Source organism: Amblyomma maculatum, chromosome 7 (genome assembly GCF_055883805.1).
Source record: "Amblyomma maculatum isolate TAMU_Amacu chromosome 7, ASM5588380v1, whole genome shotgun sequence".
NCBI lineage: Eukaryota > Metazoa > Arthropoda > Arachnida > Ixodida > Ixodidae > Amblyomma > Amblyomma maculatum.
Window position 1 is genome coordinate 45,285,013 of NC_139350.1, and position 21,576 is coordinate 45,306,588.

General features: G+C 47.9%; 1 pseudogene; it reads left to right on the forward strand.

Annotated features, from left to right (window-relative positions):
* Positions 1–8,383: 8,383 nt before the first annotated feature.
* LOC146183108 (uncharacterized) lies at positions 8,384–18,811 on the forward strand (annotated as a pseudogene).
* The last annotated feature ends 2,765 nt before the right edge of the window (positions 18,812–21,576 follow it).

A 21,576-nucleotide genomic window follows, 5' to 3' on the forward strand; every position in this document is an offset into this window, starting at 1 on the left:
AAGTACCGGCGCAGCAATTTTTCAGAGAGCCCACGATGACGAACGGGCCTCCAAATCCAGACATAGTCTCCAGGCTCGTAGGTAGTGAAGCGCCGTCCCTTGTTGTAACGGTCAGTGTCTAGTTGCTGTTGTAGGTATATGCGCTGCTTTGCCAGCTGCCGCGCTTCTTCCGCACGCTGGATAAAACTAGCAATGCCCAGGTCAAGCTCATCTTCGTCGTCGGTGTATACGGGCAGCATTGTATCCAGTGGAGTGGTCACTCGACAGCCGAACACAAGCTCGAAGGGTGTGAGCCGCGTCGTCTCCTGAAGTGCCGTATTATATGCGAACGTGGCATATGGGAGGATTTGATCCCAGGTCTTATGCCCTATATCCGCGTCATAGACAGCATGTCGGCCAGAGTTCTGTTTAGCCGTTCCACCAAGCCATTAGTTTGTGGGTGGTATGCTGTGGCCCGTTAATGGCTAGTGTGTGTAAGGTTCAGTACAGCCTTAGTCAGGCTGGCCGTAAAAGCTGCCCCGCGATCGATAATGATAACAGCCGGAGCGCCATGACGCAATACGATGTCGTGGACAAAAACTCTGCGACTTCGGTGGCGGTTCCATTTGTGAGCGACGCAGTCTCAGCATACCGTGTCAAGTAGTCTGTCGCGACAACAATCCAACGCTTTCTATTACTTGACTTCGGGAAAGGACCAAGAAGATCCATCCCCACTTGTTGGAAAGGAGTTTTCGGTGCAGCGATCGGCTGAAGAAATCCAGCTGGTTTCACGGGTGGAATCTTTCGGCGTTGACAATCACAACAGGTTTTAACGTAAGATCGCACTGAAGGTATTAATTTCGGCCAATAGTACTTCTCCCGAATTCTTGTAAGCGTACGACTAATTCCCAAGTGGCCGGAGGGCGGTTCGTCGTGACAAGCGCTTAAGATGTCAGGCCGTAGGTGCGTAGGCACTACGAGTAGAAATGTCTGTTTTGATCTTTCAAAATTGCGCTTGTAGAGAACTCCACTTCCTAAAGCGTATGACTGCAAGCCACGACGAAAAACAAGCGGTACTCTACCACCGCGTCCTTCCAGATAATCGATGAGCGGCGCCAGCTCCGGGTCCTTGCGTTGAAGGTCAGCCATATGGGATTGGGTAATGGCCCCAATAAAGGGAAAATCGTCGGTGTTTTCCACTGCAGTAGAGTCGAATGGCACGCGTGACAAGCAATCCGCATCTTGGTGTTTATGTCCCGACTTATAGACAACAGTGACGTCATACTCTTGAAGACGGAGGCTCCAACGAGTTAAGCGTCCAGACGGGTTTTAAGGCTTGCCAGCCAGCACAAGGAATGATGGTCGCTGACAATACGGAAGGGTCGTCCATACAAATATGGTCGAAACTTGCTGATGGCCCAGATTACCGCAAGGCACTCCTCCGTTGTCGAATAGTTCGCCTCCGATCGTGAGAGTGTTCGGCTCGCGTAGGCAATAACCCGTTCTACTCGGCCTTGCCACTGAATGAGTACCGCGCCGAGGCCAACATTGCTGGCATCAGTATGTACGTCGGTTTCGGCGTCTTCATCGAAATGGGCGAGTATTGGGGGTCTGTGTAGGCGGCTTCTAAGCTCCTGGAAGGCTTGTTCTTGATCGTCTCCCCACAGGAAGGGTATGTCTTCTCTGATTAGTGCTGTCAGTGGTTCAGCTATCTTAGAAAAATCTTGGACGAAGCGTCGGTAGTATGAACAAAGACCTAGAAATCGTCGAAGTGACTTTCTGTCGGTGGGGCGTGGAAAATTGGACACTGCGGTAGTCTTCTCGGGATCAGGGAGAACGCCCTGCGCACTGACAACATCGCCGAGAAAGCGTAGTTCCTTGAAAGCAAAGTGGCATTTATCAGGCTTGACAGTTAGTTGCGTGCCTTTGAGTGCTTGAAGCACGATGCGCAACCGGTCCAAGTGTTGCTCGAAAGTAGGCGAGAAAATAACGACATCATCTAAGTACACCAAGCACGATTGCCACTTCAGACCTGATAAAACCGTGTCCATCATACGTTGGAACATGGCCGGTGCAGAGCAAAGACCAAACGGAAGCACCTTAAACTCGTATAGGCCGTCGGGCGTCACAAATGCAGTCTTGTCTCGGTCTCTCTGATCCACCTCGATTTGCCAGTATCCGCTTTTGAGGTCTAATGAGGAAAAGTACATGGCGTCGCGTAGTCGGTCGAGGGCATCATCAATCCTGGGCAGCGGATAGAGGTCCTTTTTAGTCACGTTATTTAACTTTCGGTAATCGATACAGAATCTCAGGTGCCATCTTTCTTTTTGACAAGGACCACTGGCGACGCCCATGGGCTCGTCGAAGGCTTTATCACGTCGTCCGAACATTTCATCCACTTGCGTTTTAATGGCGTCATGTTCCTGAGGAGAAACCCGGTAAGGGCGCTGGCATACCGGTAACGTGGTCTCACCGGTGATGATGTGGTGCTTGGCGACAGGACTACGACCAACCTTAGAGCCTGTGGCGAAGCAGTCTGCGAAATCGCTCAGAAGAGCCGAGAGAAGATTGCTCTGATCGGGCCTCAAGTCGGGGTTAATTTTAACGGTTTGCGGAGCATGACAAGGTGCGGCCTCTTCTTTAGGGTTCGCTCCGGCGGTGCATAAATGAGGCAAGGCAGTAACATCGTGAAGGACGGCAACAGCCGTGTCCTTGGCGAGATGCCGCATCTCCTTAGCAAAATTTGTCAGGAGGACAGTAGCACAACTGTTCTGGAGTTGTACGAGTCATCGAGCAACGGCTAATTCTTTCTCGAGTAGTAGCGGAAGGTGCCCATCCGCGATGCCCCCGTAATCGTGGAATAAGTCATGTTTTACAAGAACCAACACACTAGAACGTGCCAGAAACCTCGCGTCATCGTCGACTATACGCAAAACGTTCAGACCCGGATCCTCGTTTTCACTGCGCGCCACGGCTCGTTTCGTCGAAAAGGAAACACGCGCTTCTTTCAGGTCAATGACAGCGCCGTTGGTCTGCAGGAAGTCTAGACCAAGGATCAAGTCTTTCGAACACTTAGGAAGCACGATAAATTCTCTGACATACACAAAACCACGGATGCCGACCCGCGCTGTGCACTTGTCTGCAGGTTCGATCAAGTGACTTCCCGCCGTGCGAATTTTCGGGCCGGACCAATGTGTCAAAACTTTCTTCAATTCTCGGGCGAGACCACGGCTCATTACTGAATAATCGCCACCAGTGTCGAGTAGCGTGTTGACATCTACTCCATCAATCGTTACACATAAATCGGAGGTAGCATGCCGGATGCTGTCGCTACCTGACACAAGCGAAATCTCGTCGGGTCGGCCTGACAATGACGGAGGATCTTCACATTTCCGACATCAGCGACCTTGCCTCCGAAGGCCGCTGGTATTAGTTTTCCCGGCTAGGGCTGGGAGAGGAGCGGCGTCGGGAAGAGTGGGGACTTGTCGAACGGTAGCTCGTCGGGGACGTAGATCGACGCCCTTGGTAACCGGACATGACAGGATACTGCCGCGCTGCAAGGTCTCTTGCAATCTCAGTTGGCCGTTCGTCATTCCGAGGGTAGGGGTCCTCCGAGGCGAAACCCCGCATGTTGAAGCGGCGGTACGAGCACGCCCGGTAAAGGTGACAAGCTTCCCCGCAATGATAGCACAGGGGCCGATGGTCCCGGGGCCGCCATACTTGACTTTTACGGGGTCGCTGATAGATTGGCGGAGGGGAGTAGTGAGACTCCATGCGGCTCCATGCGAGGCCCTCCATGCGAGGACCCTGCGGCTCCATTGCTGGAGCTGCGGCGTTGATACTATGGTCCGGTGAGGGAGCCTTACTAAGACGGACGCGTAGGTGGGCCTCGCGTCGAACGTCTGGTGGGGAACGCGCTACTGGGGAACGTCAGCAACTTGCTGAGCTGCCATACGCACCTCGTTCCGGACGACTTCAGCCAGTGAAGGAAAAGCTGTGTTGTTGCAAGGCATCCTGAGCGCTTGCAGTTCCTCCCGCACGACAGAACGGATGAAATTTCGTAGTGCGTCCATGTCGCTGCCGACATGCACAGGGGGTGCGTCGGACCCAATGATGTTCACGTCACGGTTGTACTGACGGGCTCGGTGTTGCAGCGTTGTCTCCATTGTCGCTGCCTCCCTGAGAAACTCCGCCACAGTGCGCGGTGGACTGTGCACTAGTCCCGCGAAAAGTTCTTGTTTAACGCCCCGCATCAGGTGACGCAGCTTCTTATCTTCAGGCATTTGTGCGTCTGCACGCTAAAAAAGGTGTGTCATGTCCTCAAAGAACATAGGCACGCTCTCGTTCTGGCGCTGATTTCGTGAGTGTAGCGCAGCTTCTGCTCGCTCCCGGCGGTCGGCGCTAGGAAAGGTGGCTTTCAAATCACGACAGAAGGCTGCCCAGGATGGAATATTACCTATAAAATAAAAAGTGTAACGACATTGGACAATGCATGTTATGTGCTCCTCGCCAAGAAATCCACCTGAAGAGACCGCACTGGCGTGCCTTTCATTGGATTTGAAATATTTTGTATTGAATGTTTCGACATGCCCCGTAGAGTTCCCGAGATCTATGGCCTGAGCTGACGTAAGTATAACTCAATACACTTAGCAAATTTAAAACAAAAAATGTATGTTAAGTACTAATGATGCGACAAAACCAAGATCTTATGGTTGTGCATCTAAGGTGCAAGTAAAGTGTTTCCTCTGTGGCAAGGTGGGATACCGTGCAGTTGACTGTAGGACTAATAGCATTGTCCAAATAACACAGGTTATGTGTCACTGGATGAGTGCCGATATATAACGCAGGATTGAGCTTCATGTGTATCGACTGTCAGGTGTCACACCACCTGAGTTTCACAGATAAAAGGAGAGAAAACGCCGCTGGAAAATGAGGCGGTTCGTTGAACATCCAAGTCGAAGGAAAAATATCGGTGGTGGTTGGTCAAATAGGGGACCATACTATATTGGTGATTAGAGACATCGGAGCCAACACAGTTTTGGTTTGGAGAAACCCGGTGAAGTACAAAAGCCTTAAACGGGAAACTTCGGCCGCCACTATTGTACATAGCACACTCATGTACCTTACTGAAGCCTAGACTCTAGTGTCCGCGCCATAATATACTGTACAGGTAGTGATAAATGCGTAGAACAACCAATCTACGATTTCAGTTGGGGAACATTACGGTTGAAACAAGTGTCGAGACCCCGATCCCAAGAAAAGGACGCTCGATGTTGAGGAAAACCTAAAGGAGGAAAGGCCCACGACAACTCAGGTGTGTGATGGGGCAGTCAGTTTCTCGTCGGCAGGGGAAACAAGGGTTCACGTGGCAGCCCGAGCAACGCAGCGTCCGCTCTTTACTTCTGTTACGATATTTCTGCGTAACACTGGATAAAATTGCAATAAGGAAAAGAGAAGAACCGAGTTTGAAAGCCTGCTTCGAAAGAGTTGTGGAAAACATGAAAAAAAGAGGAGTCGTACGTCTTCCGAATATCAATTGGTAAACGGTGCTCTGCACAGAGAGTGCATATTTAGCTCGGGAAGGCGGGTCAAACAGCTGGTGTTACAGAAAGATATGCGAGAGACTGTGTTGCTCTTAGGACATGACGCCATTATGGCCGGACACCAGAATGTTCCCAAAACGTTGTCGAGAATCACCAATGAGTTCTTCTGGCCAGGTATTCAGAGTGACATTAAGCGCTTTGTTAATTCGTGTGACGTGTGCCGTCGCACAGTTTCAATAGGAAGATTTGGCCCGTACCTCTGGGAAAGATGCCTGCCATCGACCTACCGTTTCAGAGTGGCTGTTGACATTACGGGGCCAATCTCTCCACTATCCCCCAGAGGCAAGTGATCAGTGATAACCTTGGTTGATGTGGCGACTAACACTATTCCACTGAAGACTATTGACAGTATCCAAGTGGCGGAGAGTCTTGTGGAGATGTTCTCGCGTTATCGGTACCCGAGGGAAATTTTGAGTGACCGGGGTGCGAACTTCACGTCCGAACTATTTAAGAAGGTTACCCGTCTTTTGTCAGGAATGCAGTACGCCATAGAATACAATGTATAATGGGTTTGTAGAGCGCCTCAACGGCACTCTCAAAAATATGATCAGAACAATATGCCAGGAGAGGCCTAAAAATAGGGGTAGATACATCCAAGCTCTTTTTGTTCGTTTACCGCGAAAAACCACAAATGAGTCACAGTTTGTCTTCCTTCGAGATATTGTATGGCAGAACTGTTAGAGGTCCACTTACAATACTCAAGTAGGTGTAAAAAGAGATTGCGGCAGAAATCAATACAACACACACACATCCTTTTCTTGAGTCACAGTACAAGTTGGAGGAAACATGCGGGCTTGCACATCGAGGCCTTGACAGGCGGCGCGAACTCTAAAAGGGCTACTATGACAAGAAAGCCTCAGAGAAATCTGAATCCGGGCCACAAGATTCTCACCCTGCTACCCACGGCCCATAATAAGTTACTGATGCAATGAAAGAGTCCTTACATTGTGGCGAGGAAGAAAAATGACATGGAATATCGCCGCGAACCCTTCAAAATTGCATTTGTTGTTTTTTAACAGCCACTAGCATGCGGCCTTATCACTCGGATTCTGGATCGCGTATCAGTTCTGTATTCTGTGTTTGTTAATGCTCAGTGTCGCGAGACGCCCCTTTGTCAGTTTTGTTATAGCGCAAGATGCACCGAGATCTGTCCTGAAGATTCCGGCCACTCGTGTTGTCTTTCTACAATGTTCCAGCTCGTGCTGGTAGCAACTGCGATGTTATCTAGATTGTTCTGAGCAGCGTTTAAATTTAGCATTGACGAGTGCAACGGTCAGTCTTTGTTCAGCAATCGACTAGCACGTTTGCTGCTATGCCGCCGCTGAGTAGCATAGTTCTATTGCAGGCGCAAGTCATCCCAATAAAGAGTTCCTTCAGTGCAATCACCGACTCTTCATTTCTGTCATCGACCTTGTCACCACCACATGACATCTGTTGGAACTGCTGCTCTTTATCCTTCAAGGAAAGACCTCAACTTTATTCCTGTTGCCCTGGAAGACCAGCCTACAGGTCACCGAGCCAGCCACCGACTCCAAGGCCTACAACCCGAACACGGTCTGCTGCCTGACCCCATTCGATCTCGGAAGGCATCGACGCTGACAATGGCCCAGCCTACAGCACCGATTGTTTTCGTTCACCCCGTGAGCCCCCTGCTTCCATGGACAACCGGATGAAGATGCGGAAGACTGGATGGACCTTTTCGACCGTGTGGCAGAATTAAACAGCTGGAACAATACTGCGAAACTCAGGCAGGTCTACTTTTCTCTTCAAGGACATGCCCGAGTTTGTTTCGAAAATCGCGAAATGTCTTTCAAAGATTGGGAGATATTCAAAGCACAGTTTTTGATGGCCTTGGCAAGTTCTGTCCGAAAAGAAAGAGCTCAAGCCCTCCTCTAACCAAGAATTCAACTACCAAACGAGCATGTCCTGGTCTACTTAGAGGAGATGAAGCGCCTGTTTCGCCGCGCCGACCCTAACCCCAGACAACACTCGGTGTCCTCAGGATGTCCTCAAAAGGCACAAACGTCCTTGCAGTTTTTCTGGTGTTCTGATGACGTCCTGAGAACGCCACCCACAAGGTAATCGCAGAAAAGTCCTGATGGAGACCTATTAAGGTCGACAGCTACGCCGATCGGTTTTTTGTTCTACATTTTAAGATAAGAAAATGCCCGTGCTGTCCATCCACTAGAATGCAAAACCTGTTAGCGATCCGGCTACCTTTTGTCATTGAGTTTTGTCACTATTATTGCGCAGACGGAAAGGTATAGAAAAACAGCAATTTTATATTATTAATGTTTACACGAAGCATTTAGAGCCATAATTCCTCCCTCCATGACGCAACTGCCTTCTTCCGAGGCATGTTCCGAGCGAAAGCTATTATTTTTTTGCGCTTGACAACCATGAGCTTTCTTCGAGCCCTTGGAGATATCAAGCCAAGCCAAGCTGCATTGCTGAACTTTCTGCGCGGGCAAGATGGATTCTGCAAGTGGAGGTGGGCGCTTTTTTACTGTTGCAGAGAACAGCGAAAGAAAGGTTCGCCGAAAAAGAGATCAGCGCGTGAGTGTTTTGAGCTGGCAGGCTGCACAGAACTTGATATAGCATCAGCCCCCTCTGCTTTATGTGAACCTGGACCCTCCGCACAAGCATGCCTTCCGCCTGACCTTGGCGATGGTGTTTCCGAGCATCGGCAACGTGGTGTACGTTTGGACGATGTAGTGCATGAAAGTGTACAAGGTCCGGAGTAAGGAGTGCCAAGCTTGCCGCTTCTGAAATTAATCAGGCGCGATGACATTCAGCCCCCGATGTCATCTGCAGCGTGTGCCGAAGGAGGTGGCAGGGACGACGGGAACAGTGTGTTGTCACTTAGGCATAGGCTGCAAACGTGGGCTGTTCAGTCCCGAACACCTCATGCTAATGTTACATCACTGCTGAAAGCGTTGCGGACCTATAAAGCTCTTTCCTCACTGCCGTCATCTGCAAGGGCCTTGCTGCAGACGCCGAGAAAGACTGTAGATGTTTTGAAATTGGTCAAATATTTAGGGGAATCCCCCAAGGTGGAGTAGATTTGTAATAAGGGAGTAATTACTCATTGCATCCACCCAAACGCAGCCTTACGACTACAAAGGAAAGCTATACAGCTTTCTCAGAAACTTTGTAGTTAAAGAAAAATTCGTCCTGACACGGGAATCGAACCCGGCACCACCGCCTTTCCGGAGCAGTCGCTCTACCGACTGAGCTAACCAGGACGGTCAGCAGAAAAGATGGTAAGGCGAGAGCGAATTGATCAAGTTGAAGTGGGAATGGTGTTGGTCAAATATTTAGGGGAATCCCCGAAGGTGGAGTAGATTTGTAATAAGGGAGTAATTACTCCTCATTGCATCCACCCAAGCGCAGCCATAAAGTCAGAGTATCAATTCGCTCTCGCCTTACCATCTGATCTGCTGACCATCCTGGTTAGCTCAGTCGGTAGAGCGACTGCCCCGGAAAGGCGGTGGTGCCGGATTCGATTCCCGGATCAGGACGAATTTTTCTTTAACTACGAAGTTTCTGAGAGAGCTGTATAGCTTTCCTTTGTAGCCATATGGCTGCGCTTGGGTGGATGCAATGAGTAATTACTCCCTTATGTTTTGAAATTGGCCGGAGGGAAGTTTAGTCCTTTGGCATTGAAGTAAGCCTGCGGCAGATCCTACAAAGCTGCAAAGAGGTTCCGGCAGAACTTAGTCTCAGTTTGAATATTGATGGCCCGCCATTATGAAAAAGCGCGAAAGGACAGTTTTGGACAATTCTTGGCCACGTTCCCAACTTCAAGGACGCGGCACCATTTGTTAGTGTTTTTTTGTGACAGTAAGCCACAAGACGCAAACGTGTTCATGCGGTGTTTCATCAACGAAATAAAATTCCTTTTAACTGCCGGACTTCCTTCAAGTACAACTGCAGTTCAAGTTAGGCTACATGGTATAATTTGCGATGCACCAGCAAAGGCATTTGTGCTGTACATAAGAATTCATACAGGCTATTATAGCTGCACAGAGTGCACTGTCAAAGGAAAATATTCTGAAGGCAGAGTGTGTCTTCCTACACTGACAGACCAATTGAGAACCGATGAAAGCTTCCGCTGCAAATCACAACAAGAGCACCACACAGGGGAAAGTATTCTGGAGGAGCTTCCACTAGACCTCGTAAAGGATGTGCATCTGGACTACATGCACCTGGTTTGCCTAGGTGTAATGCGTAAGCTCCTACTTTTGTGGATGCATGGGCGTAAGGGAATTAGGGTAGGACGCAAGGTGCTCATTGAAATGTCGGGCAGGAAAATAAGGATAGCAAAATATATTCCTTGCGATTTTAACCGAAAGCCAAGAAGTATGTCAGATTTAGAGCGCTGGAAGGCGACCGAATTCCGGTTCTTCTTGCTGTATGGAGGCCCTGTGGTGCTCTCTTGAGTACTTCCTTCCCAGATTTATAGAAATTTTCTTTCCTGGCATGTCGCCATTAACATACTTTCAACAGATGGTGTCACAGCAAGTGAAGTGAATTATGCATAAGGTCTCCTAAAGTTCTTTGTGGAGAGTTTTGTTGAAATTTATGGTCAGGAGCATGCATCACACAATGTGCATGATCTGTCTCATCTGGCACGGGATGTGGAGCACCTTGTTACATTAAATGAGTGGAGTGCGTTTCCATTCGAAAACTTCATGTCTAGCTTGAAAGCCATGGTGAGGAAACCGGAACATCCCCTTAAGCAGCTGTGTAATAGATTTGCTGAGAAAGGGACAGTACTCTGTGCTGGTAAGATGGCAACAAGATGCCCATTGTTTGCAATGGAACATGATTCCGGGCCACTAATTTTTTTCCTGTCGAGCTCCACAATTCTTGAAAGCCACATTGCCCGGCAATGTCATTCTTGCAACTGGCAAAAGAAACAGTTGCTGCTTGCTGGCAGTCGGGTCGATAATTGTAGTAGAAAACTTTGCACACTTCCCATCGGGTGCATCATGTGTCATAGGACGGAAGTTCTTGCAATGCAAGGATTTATATTCATCACCATGTGCGTCATCGATACTGGGAATTTACATAGTATTACAGCCTTCCAGCTTGGTGTGTTGGCCACTTGAGGATATTTCCCAGAAATGTCTAAAAATTTCCTTCAAGCGTGACACAATCATCTTTCCACTGACACATGCCACTGAAGCAGTTTAGCTGCCATTCCTGTAAAATTTTGGTGCCTATTCTCACTCCAGATACATAACTGCAATTCTTTTTATGTACTTGCAGTGCTTCATTTCGTAACCTTTTAAGCTGATTGTTACTGTGCATGCATGCCCCATAAATATAGCTTGTGCTTTTATTTGTGCCCGCAGTCCTTTTGTGTAAAGTGCAGTGTATTTTTGTGATTTGTATATAATTGTTATTTATGGGTAGTATAAGTGTTATTTTACTTTTGTATTTTGTATATATGCTTGTGCATAAATCTTTTTTTCTTCCCTGAACAAGGTGGTCAATACCTTGTAGTAAAATTTCCCGAGGAAGATGACGCTCTGGCCATTGTGCACAGAAGGTGGCTTTTGGACGGTTCGTGCTTCTAGCCTCCAGAAATGAAGCACATTGAAAGCCTGCTGAAAGCAGGTGCAACACCAGGACCTGATTGGAAGGAACTGCCATGCACTACAGTCCAAGCATTCGGTAACAATCACTGTATTTGCTTGTGGCTGCATGTCCTCTAGATGTGTGCCAATCAAGTGTTAAGAATAGACATGAGACAGCAGTAGCAACTAAATGCTAAGTGTCTAACTTGTGACAGACTAAGCCAACGGGCACCAAAATGCACCTTTTTGCCAATTTCAGGACATATTTTCAATGCCATGAGCACTAAAACAACCAGTTATTTTGAATAGCCCATACGCACAGCTGTGTTGAATTTTCTGAACTGAAAACAGCACCATTAAATCACAGCACTGTTGCAACACTACCAAGAAAAACCCCATGTGGAGTTCTGTGGTGAGAGATCAACCTCACTGGTCAAATACTGGAATGCAAACACAACATGCAGGCTTGAATGCATATACTGCATAGGAATGTCATGGCACTGTTGTCAGAAAACAATGCATCGTTGTTATCGTTAGCTTGGGAATGCTGAACATTGGTGTAGCATGGACAACTGTCATCTGTGAAAGGGTAGCAGTATTTAACATTTTGTGGAAAAAATGCATTAGTGACAACTGCGTTTTGCACAAAATTTGATGTCTGCTTTAACTGAGTGGCATCATTCTCCAACATACATAATTATCTATCTACCAGTCATTTTAAAGATTCAGTGAGAGACTAATGGTGAATTCCAGTCCCTACACTCACTTTTTTATGAAACATAAACCTGCAATCCAGTTTGTCTGCTTTCTGTCAGTTCTTCCTGTTGTAAAAGATAGTTTTGCTTATTTGACACTTTTTGTTTATTGCACTTCCAGATAAGAATAAAACTTGTTAGGATTTGCATTATGGTTTACTTTGTGAAGGTACTCTTTTATATCAGCAGATTAAGGCTAAAAGGTTGTAGAATTCAGCCTAGGCATCTACAGCATTTCAGCAAAATACATTTTGAATAGAGGAATGCAAATACTCTTTCAGATACGTATGCTGAAGCGCGTCAGCGCCTTAGGAGAGCAGAAGAGACATCCCACCTCCAAAGTGACAGCGACTGTGGATGGGGAAAAGAAAAAGAAAAACAAAAAGATTACTTGAGTCTGATGATGATGAGGAGGAGGAATATAGACAGCCTCCATCACCACCAATGTCTATGATCAAAAGTAATGACTCTTTTTTGCTCTTTTATTTCAGTGTTGAACATTCTGCAAGGAAAGTGTTCATAGTTCATTTACTGAATGCACTTGCCCATTCATGTAGCGTTTGTACATCACATCTCCAAATAATTTGCCTAGCTTGTAGAAGAGGATAGTTATTCATTTCATATGAATAACAATAAAACTTGTGGAAATGGTTCTCCAATTGCTCCATTCTGCTCCAAACTGCTTTTCCTACTTCACCCTGGTCCAAAGCACCATATTGCTCCAAAACTGCTCCAAACAGGCTGCCAGTGTTTTACTATCAAATTCAGCTTAACAGGGAAATGATAATAGTGCACTGGTGGCAAAAGTATACGAACCATGCACTGTGCTTAATACAAATAAAAGTTTCTAAAACTAGGGAAGTACGGAGAATAATAAATATTTGTTCGCAAGTAAATCTAATATGAGCCACAAGCAATTGGAGGGAAATAACTGGGAAAAATGCATTGCTCATGTGACATAGCACCTATTCTCAACCATTTGAATCTCTAATAGCGAAGTGAGAGCAGCAAGTGAAGCATAGTGCAAACTTCCGCGAACCATTAGGAAACTTATCCGGGTGAAAAAGCTACACGACTTGTTCTAAGGCTTTTGCTGTGAAAACAAGCAGGCGCTTCACCATCGAGCTTCTTTGTCAGTGACAAGCATGCCAGGCGCACGTCAGACAAAAGCATGCTTGGAGCATTATGAGGTGGTGAATCGAAGATGTCAATCACTAGAAACCTCCTGAAGGGAATTGGAAAGCCACAGAGGGCCTGTTTCCAAATGTTAAAAAAGCCCCAGCATCACTCAAGCAAGAAAATGAGATATTGGCAGAAGGCAGTGAATTAAAGAAGCTGAAGTATGAAAAGGCTATCCTTCTGTGCTGCCTGTCCTCCCTGAAGGCACTACTAATCAGTGGTTGAGAATTTATCAGCACAGGCGTGGGGTCAGAAAGGGCATGCACAAGATAGAGAGTGGAAATATGCCCATTGATGTAATCTCCAAACTAGTGGTGCAGCTTGAGCACAATGAAGTGGTAGACTCCGCATTTGATTCTATGAAGTCAAAATAGGCGAAAGCTGTAGGCCAAATATGGTGTTCAGTTATGAAGCATATAAGCATTCCATTTGCTGCTAGTCTGTTCCGAATTGTTGATTAGATCAGCTTGCATTATCTTAAACATCTTTACATATTTCGGCTGCTTGTCTTGTCTCTGCCTTGTCCTTTCAGAGGTGCTTGCATAGTCAGAAAAGCATTGAAAATTGCGTAAAAAGAAATTATATTGAAAATTTTGTATCTCAGCAATATAAAATGGCAATTATCATTGGTATCGAGTCTAGAAATGTGCTCCAAAACTCATTTAATTGCTCCAAGGCTTCTCCGGAATGGAATTATTACTACTCGTGCAGTTGCTCCAAAATATTCGAGCCTACTCGTGCCCCTGATAAAAATGCTTTTTGTTGTTTGTATGGACATTGGCAGGGGAGTGCAGAAAGGCACTTGCCCCCCCCTCCTTATCCACTGAAATGCAATGAGTTTGCCTTCTCCAAGACAAAATGCTGCTGATGCCTATGGTTGCTTGTACTTTGTCAGTAAGTTGCAGTATTTTTTGCAGCATATTTTACGTAGCATGAATTGATGAAGATTTTTATTTAATTTGTACAACATTTGATGGCAGTTTCTGAAGATATCGCATTGATCCGATGCATTCTTGACGTCAAGACATCTAATGCTGGCACAAATGTAAAAAAGTATTGAGGCCTAGTTTATTGCCGTTGGTATCTTGAACACACATGCAGGTAGTTAGGCATCAATAATTGAAGAAGTGTGAGAAGCTAGTAATGGTTGCTGCAGATAATTAAATCTACCATTCATACCTGCAGATAACCATTGTAGACTATTGAGTTGGTAGGACATTTGAAAACTACTAGTTCGAAATGATGGCATAGAGAACAGCCCAAAATATTTAAACACTATATCCAACTTTTTCTTGAGAGTGTTTTTGTGTTATTGCTTTCCAGAGGTGCATTCTGATTGCTGATACCTAAATAATGAATTCAGACACCAGTCGGTTCCGATTCCACAGTTTTGTATTGCTTTCTCACTGGAAGTTTTTCTTTCTTAGGAGCAAGATAGAGGGTGGAAAAAAAGACAGCACAGTCACATTGCTCACTGCTGTCTTCACAGTAGTCTGGACATAATGGTATGGGTTGAAGAATAGTTTCTTGCTAGCTCTGAGTTCTCTCTTCATATTATCAAATACTATTTTCAAGCGAAAAGCTCCACTACGAAGGCCGGAGCGGAGCTTTGCGTATGCCGTATGCTTCCACCGAGTGACGTCACAGCCAAGGCCAGCTGTGCAGCCTCCTCGCCAAGTTCTGCCGGCATTGCCTAGCAATGCTTAAGAGGTGGGCGACTCCTCCTCATTAAAAAAATTATCTCCATTAGCCTAGCACTTTACCGCTGTGCCACGCCCCGGGTCGTGAAACGCTCTTCATAATTCCGCTTGTCTACTGTGAGGATGATAGCAGGATTCCGCGAGTGACAGATACTGTGATTGGAGCACAATTTGAAAGTACCAAATACTAAAATAGTTAAGTCACTCAATTGTCTAGCTAAACCTGCCTTTATCAGCAATAATTGCAGATTTGCTGAATTTTCATTAGTTTATGGCTGAATTGTCATAGCAAAAAATAGAAATAATAGCTTTTGCTATTTGCAAGCAACTCAGATGTATTTGCAGCTTGATACACGTATAGCTTAGCCCTTTGTTGCAAAAGACATTGCTTTGAATTTCACCGTACGTGCAGGTGAAAGTGATGCTGATATGGACAGCAGGCAAGACATTCAACTACTTGGGAGCCCTGAGATGCGGATGCCCAGTCCTTGTAAGTATAGGTTTGAGTGGTGAAAGTAATTGCCATGCACAATATATAACTGTTCTGATTTCTTGGAAGGCTATGCGGCCGGTCCCTCCCTGGAAGCAAAACAAGGGCCTGAGAGTATCGGTGGATGGAGAGCACCATGTAAGTACTGTGTTTGTATTTGCATACTTGATGCTCTCTAAATTTTTTGCTTTGTCTTATGTATGGTCAGAGTCACACAGCGGCCATTGGCTGGAATCTTGCACAAGGTATGCTCCGTCCATGCACACTTCAATGCCCGGTGGTCACTTCAGGCCAGGTAAGTTGTTGAGAATACCAATGTTGGTTTTATTACTGACATCTCAATAAGGTGCAGCATCCAGGATAGAGTCTGGTGGGAGACCACATACCTCAAGCCCTGGTTCTTCAGTTGGCAACACTTCAAGGCCTTCTGGTAAGTGCCGTTCAATTATTGTTTTAGTTCATTAGCCGGAACTTTTATACAAATCTGGATCACTGCGTTCTTATGCTATCAGGTATGTTGCGTTAGCTGGCTGACCATTACATGTGTGCATGTGGAAATTCTTCATACTGTAAGCAAGAGTGTTTGACTAGCATCCCTTTGTATAGCAGATAAACATACACGACACAATTGCATACATATACAAGCAGGAATCATATGGTTACAAATTTTCGTATATGCACTTACACTGTGTTGGCACTTAAGTCATTTTAATGTATTGTTCAGCATTTAGTTTCCATAGTTTTTGAAGCAAAGATGTGCACCAAAAGAGAAATTTTAGGCTTGAGTGATGCAGTGGATTGTACAGAGTTTAATGCAGAAGCATGGGTTGTTTGGCTGGCATGTTAAATTTGAAGAGTGGAACCAGAAGAAGCAGACATAATAAAGAACAAAAAAAAAACAATGGCACTGTACTTGCAACTAACCTTATTTTATTACACGAGTTCTGCGGTAACAGGCATGCGAGGTAAAAATTACTTTTGAGCTCTCCACTCGGTGTCGCTCATAGCCCGAGTCACTTGGAGACACTAAATTCCGTAAGTCAGCTAGTCACTCCAGTGGAGGGCCCCCTGCACATGCCTAAAGTAATAATGCCGCGAAACCTTAAAAACTATATTTGTTGTTTTTCAACAGCCGCCGGCATACAGGCTTATCACTCTGATTCTGGATCGCGTATCAGTTCCGTAATCTTTGTTTGTTAATGCTCAATGTCGCGAGTCACACCTTTATCAGTTTCGTTGTAGCGCAAGATGCACAGAGATCTATCTCGAAGATTCCGGCCACTCGTGTGTCTTTTCACAATGTTCCAGCCCGTGCTGGTAGCTCTTTGCGACGTTATCTAGATTGTTCTGTGCAGACTTTAAATTGAGCGTTGACGAGTGTGACGGGCATTCCTTGTTCGGCGACCGACGAGCGCGTTTGTTGCTATCGCCGCCGCCGTGTTGCTTAGTTCTTTTGCGGGAGCAAGTCAGCGCCAATAAAGAGTTATTTCAGTACCATCACACCTGTGTTTTCTCTTGGCGTGTACGGCCTTGTCGCCACTACGTGACATCTGGTGGAGGTGCTGCCTTTGATCCTTCAAGCGAAGACCCAAGCCGTGTTCCTGTCGCCCTGGAAGATCAGCCTACAGGTCACCGAGCCAGCCGCCGACTTCAAGGCCTACAGCCCGAACACGGTCTGGTGCCTGACCCCAATCGATTTCGGAAGGCATCGAAGCTGACAATGGCCCAGCCTACAGCACCGGTTGTTTTCGTTCAACCCCGTGAGCCCCTCTGCTTCCATGGACGACCGGACGAAGATGCAGAAGACTGGATGGACCTTTTCAACCGTGTGGCAGAATTCAATGGCCTGAACGACGCCGCGAAACTCAGGCAAGTCTATTTTGTTCTTCAAGGACATGCCCGAATTTGGTTCGAAAATCATGAGGCAGCTATGAAGGATTGGGAGATTTTCAAGGAAGCGTTTTTGACTGCCTTTTCAAGCATCTTCCGAAAGGAAAGAGCCCAGGCCCTCCTTCAGTCAAGACGGCAACTTCCTAACAAGCCTGTCCTAGCGTATGTTGAGGAGATGAAGCGCCTCTTTCGCCGCGCCGACCCGAACATTACCGAAAGTGAGAGAGTCAAATTTTTAATGCGAGGCGTTAAATAATCGCTTTTTGCAAGTCTTGTCCGAAATCCGCCAAAAACCGTGGCGGAATTTGAAACGGAGACGTCTGCTATCGAGAAGAGGTCGGCCACCCGGATGCGCTAATATGAGCGACCACTTCAGCCGGACTGCTCAACCCACTACCCCAGCGCATCTACAAGCGGAGAGAACCTTCGGGACCTCATCCGGGAGATCGTGCGAGAGGAGCTCCGCCGATTGATGCCATAATCGCAACAACCCCAGGTGAAGAAGTCCAGTCATCCGTGAAGAACTCCAGCAGGCGCTGGGCGTTCCTAAAGCGATGGCGGCGACAGTTCCAGCGCAAGAGGCAACAGCGATGAACTACACTGCTGTATTACGTCGCCCTGCGCCCCGACGTGATGACTTTCCGAGCCCTCGCCGCTACCGTCCTGTTACTGAAAACCGCCCCTTGGCCCCCGCCCGCCAAGCCTACCAACGACCCCCAAGCACCAGAAAGTGCGACACCTGGAGGACAGCAAACAACCGACCGCTCTGCTTCCATTGTGGTGAGGCAGGACAAATCCTCCGTCACTGCCCGTACAGGCGGATCGGCCTCCGTGGTTTCGCTGTCGACGCCCCACGACCCCGTCCTGGCGAGCGACCACATGAAATCAATGACTTCCTGCGCAGCGGAGCACTCGTCGCCAAGGCGTCTGTCACGCTCCCCATCACCGTACAATGCCCGATTTGCGTCGCCAGGCGTAACTACGATGAAAGTGTGCGCGGAAGATCTCCAAGCCCGCGCAGGGGAAACTAAAAAGAGCAACCTTTGGAGGTGAGGTTTCTCAACGGCGAAAAGACGAACATCCTCCGCCGCGGACGACCACTAACGACGACGCAGCCATTTCACCGCCGCTCCACACGACGACATCGACGATAACACGACCAGAGTGCAAGCAGACACCGCCACCCAGCGGAGTAACAAAGGTATGCCCCGGCCATGACCTGAAGAAACGACGGAGCCGAGATCGGACACTAAGGCCCACGTGCAATGCCAGGACGCGAACAAGTGACCTTGAATTTGATATCGACGGTCGCAGAGTCACTGCCCTAGTAGACACCGGAGCTGACTATTCAGTTATTAGTGGACCGTTAGCCTTTCAGCTCAGAACAGTTACCACCGCTTGGGATGGCCCGCTGATTCGCACCGCAGGTGGCAACCTGATTACCCCATCGGGACGATGAACTGCAAGTATTATCGTAAATGGGCGTACTTACCCCACCAGCTTTGTGGTCTTGCAGCAGTACTCCCGCGAAGTGATTCTAGGCATGGACTTCCTAAATCAACATAGGGCTATCATTGACCTGCGATCCAAGATCATCAAGCCTCTGCAGACAAAGCCATTCCTGCTATGACGGCGTCGACGCAACACATAGCTCTAAACTTCCTCGATGAAGAATTGACCGTCCCGCCCCGATCAAACATCGCAGTCTGCGTAGGTAGCGCGAACATCGAAACCGCTGAAGGCATCGTCGAAGGAAATATCCAATTGCTCTTATAACGACGTGTCGGCATCGCAAGAGGCATCGCGAAATTTCGGAGAGGTAAAGCTCAGGTGCTGGTAACAAACTTCCCCGAAGAATACCGGCATCTCAGCAAGGGCACGACGATCGCTTTTCTCGATGAATTAGCGGACCTCAAAGATGCATTCGCCTCCACGACCAAACGCTGGAAGACGCACCGGACCTATTCCGTCAGCCCACATTTAACATCAACCCGGCATTGACCCTTAGCAGGAAACACCAGATTCTCAGTCTTTTTCGAAGCTACGAGGAGTGCTTCTCGTCATCATCGAGGGTACGACAAACAACCGCCTTATAACGGACGAACACGCTCGACCTCTGCGCCAAAGCCCATATCGTGTATCGCCGCGAGAACGCCAGGCCATACGCGATCAAGTTCAGGAAATGCTGAGTGATGACGTAATCCATCCATCGAAGAGCCCCTGGGCGGCCGCAGTCGTTTTGGTGAAGAAAAAAGACGGCACACTTCGCTTCTGCGTTGATTACCGCCGCTTGAATAGCATTACTAAGAAAGATGTCTACCCGCTTCCCCGCATCGACGACACTCTCGACCGGCTCTGCAATGCAAGGTACTTCTCATCGATGGACCTGAACAGCGGATATTGGAAAAATCAGGTCGATGAAAGAGATCGCCAGAAGACCGCATTCATCACACCGGACGGCCTTTTTGAGTTCAAGGTGATGCCATTTGGCCTTTGCTCCGCACCAGCCATGTTTCAACGAGTAGTGGACACAGTCCTGGCAGGCTTGAAGTGGCAAATTTGCTTGGTATATTTGGACCACGTTGTTGTCTTCTCGTGAAACTTTGAAGACCACCTATTATGACTGCAGACAGTGCTGGAAGCCATCAAGTCATCGGGACTAACGCTAAAAACAGAGAAGTGCCATTTCGCCTACGAAGAAATGCGGTTCCTAGGTCATATCGTTAATATGAATGGTGTTCGCTCAGACCCGGAGTAAACAGCAGCTGCAATCGCACACTTCCCACCGCCTGTAGACAAGAAAGCTGCGCGCCGATTCCTTGGGCTGTGCGCTTATTATCGAGGATTTGTCAGAAACTTTTCGCGGATCGCCGAACCATTGACGCAGCTTACAAAGGCTGACGTACCTTTTAAATGGGAAGCGCCGCAAGGTGAAGCCTTCCACGAACTTAAGCGCCACCTGCAATGTCCTTCTGTACTTGGCCACTTTGATGAAAGCGCCGAGACCAAAATTCACACCGACGCGGCAGTGTGGGCCTAGGAGCCGTTCTCGTCCAGAAGAGTGCCGGCCAGGAGAAAGTAATCGTTTACGCTAGCAGGTCCCTCACAAAAGCCGAAGTCAATTACTCGATGACCGCGATGGAGTGCCTTGCGATCATCTGGGCCACTTCTAAGTTTCGTCCATACCTATACGGCCGACCATTCAAGGTGGTAAGCGACCATCACGCGCTCTGCTGGCTGGCTAACTTGAAAGATCCCTCCGGCCGCCTTGCCAAATGGAGCCTACGACTTCAAGAATTTGACTTGATTGAAGTCGGGCTGGAAGCATTCCGACTCAGACAGCTTATCACGCGCTCCCGTCGACGCTCCCCCGAAGGACGATGACGACGACGCCTTTTTAGGACCGGTCAGCGCCAGCAGTTTCGCAGAACAACTGCGATCAGACCCTGAGCTGAAAGCGCTAACCGATTATTTAGAAGGAAATACCGCTTCCCCACCTGGTGTGTTCAGGCGACAATTATCTTTGTTCGCTTTAAGGAATGGCCTCCTCGTGAAGAACTTCGCACCCAAGAGGACTGCGCAACTCCTTGTAGTGCCTAAAAACCTCCGGCAGGAAATTCTGCAGGCGTTGCATGATGAGCCCACCGCAGGCCATCTCGGATTTGCACGCACGTTGCTTGCCGAAGTTGCCCATTACATGAAGACATGTCGCGATTGCCAACGACGCAAGACGCCTCCTATCAGACCAGCAGGACTAATAAACCCAATTCCGCCCCCTGACCTGCCCTTTCAAGAAATTGGAATGGATCTCCTCGGCCCCTTCCAGCTTCGTCTATGGGTAACAAGTGGACCATCGTGGTCACTGACTACCTTACCCGTTACGCCGAAGCAAAAGCACTACCAAATGGTGCCGCGGCAGAAGTCGCCAAATTTTTTGTGGAACAAATTCTCCTGCGACATGGCGCCTCAGAAGTACTAATCACGGACAGGGGAACGGCGTTTACGGCAGAGTTGACGCAAGCCATTCTGGAACACAGTCATTTAAGCCATCAAAGAACAACTGCGTACCTTCCCCAGACCAATGGCCTTACGGAGCGCCTGAATAAAACGATCGCAGACATGATCGCCATGTACGTCGACACTGAACGCAAGACCTGGGACGCCATCTTGCCGTACGTGATGTTCGCGTATAAATCGGCAGTCCAGGAGACCACCAGAGCGACCCCGTTTAAGCTTGTGTATGGCAGGGAGCCCACGACGACGCTCAACGCAATGCTGCCGCACTTAACCAACGAGGACAACCTTGATGTCACCCCCTACCTGCAGCGTGCAGAGGAAGCCCGACGACTTGCACGACTACGTATTAAAGGCCAACAGCGCACCGACAGCCGACTA